This window comes from Chiloscyllium plagiosum, unplaced genomic scaffold (genome assembly GCF_037043375.1).
Source record: "Chiloscyllium plagiosum isolate Xiang-an unplaced genomic scaffold, Cpla_swu_hap1 HiC_scaffold_47, whole genome shotgun sequence".
NCBI lineage: Eukaryota > Metazoa > Chordata > Chondrichthyes > Orectolobiformes > Hemiscylliidae > Chiloscyllium > Chiloscyllium plagiosum.
The window spans coordinates 37836120-37840826 of record NW_028270185.1 but is presented as its reverse complement, the minus strand read 5'-3'; positions in this window follow the sequence as shown (position 1 = coordinate 37840826).

The following is a 4707-nucleotide window of genomic DNA, read 5'->3' as shown; positions in this document are numbered from 1 at the left end:
TCCAGACCCACGACAATGTGGTTCACCCATGAATGCCCTCTGACTCAGTTCAAGGTGAATTAAGAAGGAACAACAAATGGTCTTCACACCAATCATAGCCACATTCCATGGGAGACTAAGGAACAATAAAATAAATGAACAACGGGGAAAATGTGAATCGTGTCTGAGTGTACTCGAATTCAACTGATATCAAAACTAAATAGACACAAGGATACCCGCAGCGCAAATAAGTCAGGGCCATGGGGTGACTGCAGGAAGGGATTCAATTACCCACTGAGGTGTAAAATCACTTGCTCAGTCAGAATGCGCCACAGGTCACTCACTACTCCCATATGTGAGAAGTGATCCCTCAGGAGACCAACTGACAGAGTGACCAGGAAGTTTACAAATGACAGCCGGATTTCGATTCTGCTGTTATTGAAGCTTTTAATTGCAATCAGCAATGAACCCTGTTTGGGTGCCTGTTCCCAGTGGAGTGCCACTGTTTTCTGATGTAGACCAATGATTTAGACTTGGTTGTAGAATCCATGATTTGCAAGTTTGCGGATGATACAACAATTAGTCGAGCAGTTGACTTTGGTGAAGAATGCCAAGGACTGCAGTGATGCATTAGTCAGGTGGAAAGTAAAATGCTAAATGGAATTGAATCCATATCGATGAGTGTTAATGAATTTGGGGAGAAGAAACAAGAACAGTGAATATTCTGTGTGGTGTAGACGGACAAAGAGATCATGGAGTGGACATTTACGATCGCTGAAGATCAATGGACGGGGGAATCAGTTGGACGGAAGAACGTACTGTAGATGCTGGAGATCAGAATCAAGATTAGAGTGGTGCTGAAGAAACACAGCAGGTCTGGCAGCATCCGAGTTGCAAAAAAAAGCGATGTTTCCACAAAAGGCCTTCATCAGGACTAAAGCTGGGAGCATCAAGAGTGGAGAGAAAAACGGGAGGGCTGGGACTGGGAAGAATTTACTTGAGAATGCTGTATGTGGATGGAGGTGGGGTTAAAGGTGATAGGTCGGAGAAGAGTGTGGAGCAGATAGATGGGAAGTAAGATAGACAGGTGGTACACGTCAGTCGGATGGCACCAATCTCGAAGGCTGGAACTCGGATAAGGTGGGCGTGGGGCGAGTAGTAATCTTGCGAATACCACATTGATGCCCTGGGGTTGAAGGGTCCCGAGGTGGAAGATGAGGCGTCAGGTGATGAGGAAATGACGGTGGAAGAGCCCCAGGACCATCATGCCATCGGGAGAGTGGGGAGGGGTAATTGATGTGTTTGTTCAAGGGGCGTTGGGTTGACTGTTGCGGGTGTCCTGGAAATGCTCTGCGAGAATATATCCGGTGGTCCCAATGTAGAAGAGACCACATCGTGAGAAACGGATGCAATAAATGACATGTGTGGAAGTGCAGATGCACTTTTGATAGATGTGGAAGGCTCCATTGGAGCTTTGGAAGGATGTGAGGGGGAAGATGTGGGTGCAGATTTTTCAAGTCATGCAGTGGCAGGGGAATGTGCCGGGAGGGGGGGGTGGTGGGTCATTGAAGGGCGTGGACCTGACTAGGTAGTCGTGGAGGAAACAGTCTTTGTGAAAAGTGGATAGTGGTGGGGAAGGAAATTTCTCCCTCGAGGTCAGTATTACTGGCAAACTTTCTACAAACCCACTGATTCCCACAGCTGTCTGGATTATACCTCCTCCCACCCTACCTCTTGCGTAAATGTTTTCCTATATTCCCAATTCCTCCACCTCCATCGTATCTGCTCCCACAGGACAAGTTCCGCCACAGAACATATCAGATGTCCTCCTTCTTTAAAGACCGGAACTTCCCCTCCTTTCTGGTTGAAGAAGCCCTCCTACGCATCTCATCCATGTCCCGTACCTCCGCCCACGAAGTCCATACCTCCAACCACAACAAGGTCCTCATCTTCTATCCCACCAACCTCCACATAAATCACATCATCAAATGCCAGTTTCGCCACCTCTAAACGGACACCACCCCTATCCAATTTCTGCCAAGACCGATCCCTCCGTGACTACCTAGTCAAGTCCACGCCCTCCAATGATCCACCCTTTCCTCCTAGCACCTTCCCCTGTCACTGCAGGAATTGCAAACCTAGCACCCACATCTACTCCCTCACCTCCGTCCAAAGCTCCAATGGAGGCTTCCACATCCATAAAAGGTTCACCTGCACTTCCACACGTGTCATTTATTGTATCTGTTGCTCCCGATGTGGTATCCTCTAAACTGGGGAGACTGGATGTCTTCTCGCAGAGCACTTCAGAAAATATCTCCAGGACACCCGCAAGATTCAACCCCAGTGCGCCTTGGCCAAACATTTCAACTCACCCTCCCACTGTCCGAGTACATGCAGGTCCTGGGCTTCCTCCACCGCCACTGCCTCTACACCCGATGCCTGGAGGAAGAAAGCCTCATCTTTCGCCATGCGACCCTTCAACGCCATGGCATCAATTTGGACTTCACCAGTTTCCTCATTTCCCCTCCACTACCTTTCTCCAGTTCCCAACTTCCAGCACAACACCGTCCTCCTGACCTGTCCCACTAATGCATCCTCATTCCCACCTATCCATTCCACCTTCTTTTCTCACATATCACGTTCACCCCCACCTCAATCCACTTACTGCGCTCTCAGCTACCTTTTCCAAAGCTGCACCCCCTCCCAGTTATCTCTCCATCCGATATGTTTCCAGTCTCATTCCTGATGAAGGGCTTTTGCCTTAATCGTTCATTTTTCCTATTCTTCAGATGCTGCCGGACTTGCTGTGCTTCTCCAACACCACTCTAATCTTATGGGAAATCAGTGGATTGAGAGGGTTTTCGGATATTTTTTATTGTTGACCACAGGCCGTGGATGATAGCAGCACTTTAGAAACCAGCAGTTTAGGGAACAGCTAAAGGACTGAGCACAAGTCTGGTCACCGCATAAAATTGTAAGATAAAAGTAGAAAGCTGAAATATGCAATATTGCCCATCAAGACTGTTTCACCACTCAATGAGTTTATCACTGATTACTTTCCAAGTCAGGGTCCTATGCGCCTTGGAGGGTAACTTGCAAATGGTGAAGTTTAGTTGCATCTTCCAACATTGTCCTTATAGTCAGTAAAGCTGTTGAGATTTGAACGTTCTGTCAAAATGACCAGATTACTAACTACAGTGCATCTTGTAGTTGGTGCACTCTGCTGAATTGTTCCTTAGCGGTGAAGAGAATGAATATTGCAGGTATTGAAGAGGGAACAATCAAGTGACTGCATTGTCGTAAATGGTATTCAGATCCGTAAGTGTTATTGAAGTTACACCCATCTAAGCAAATGGAGAGAGTCGTGTTCCACGTCTCATTTGTGCGTTGCAAACGATGTAGGATTCATGGTGGCACGAGTTGAGTTTATAATCAAAACATGACTACCGAAGGACATGTTTTTGTTGTCAAAATGTTTATATAGCCAGTTCATATCATTTTTTCTCTAAATTCTAGCTCTGCGGACGATTATATGGCGTAGTTTGGTTACAGTAAAGCCATTGAATGTCAGTGGGATATGATTAGATTCTCATTTGTCAGAGTTATCATTACTGTATTCCGTCCTTGTGTGGACCGATCTGATTCCAGTCGCTGTCTGATTTCAAGTTCCATTTCACATCTGTGCTTGGAATTTCAATCGTTCCTTCACATAAATTTCTCTACTTGCCTTAATAATATGTAAGGACGCTGCAGGGGACAGCAGAGATTTTCGAAGATGTTGTCAACATTGGAGAAACTGGAGCTACGTGGAATGATTGGTTAGCTTGGGATTATTCTCCTTGAAACAAAAGAGGCAGAGTGGAGCTGTATTATCACATAATAACATTTATGGACGTTCAATATTCATGGGATCTTAACGGGATTGTTACGGGTCGGTAGTTTGCAGTCTGGTATGATGAGAGCACCAGAGGACATGAAGTCACAATTAGTTATTGCCAATTTAATTCAGCAATGAGGACTAATTTCTTTGCTCAGTTTCCAGTGATTCTGTGGAACCCTTTCCAGAAAATTTTGTTTAGGCCTAGTTATTGTATATTTTCAGACAGATATTTATCCAGAAATACGATGAAGTCCTGTCGATTTAAGGCTGGAGAAAGGAGTTGAGGATTAACAGATCAGCCATGAGTTCGTTGAATGGTTGAGCAGACTCGTTGGGCTGAATGGCCGACTTCCAATCCTACATCATTTGGTCGAACGTATTATTGAATTGATAAGTTTGGAATTCTGTGAGGATGGGATGAAGTGATATAAAAGTTTTCTCAAACTTATCAGAAAGATCAGGAACAAGGCTGATAAACCCATGAACAAGAAATGTGTTGTGGCCTGGAAACAACAAATGGCACTGGGCACACCGCAGATGGGTATGTGCAGAAGTTGTGATTGCTAAAGTAAATTGGTGGATCTAATGCTGTTGGCAACTTGGTGATCCCGCTGGATAATGGATCGCAAGTGTGATTCACACAGCAATAGTTTGTGAAAGAATGAAATGTTTGTTTCACTTGAGAAGCTTTCTGCAGTTCCAAATCCAATTGACTGTTTGAAATACTGATCAGACCTTTGTGTGGAATGTTACATCAAAATACTCATTCACAATCCCACTGGATAAACTATTGCTCTCGATCTCTCCTTATTTGTTTCTCTTTCATTCGATGTATATTCATAGAAAGT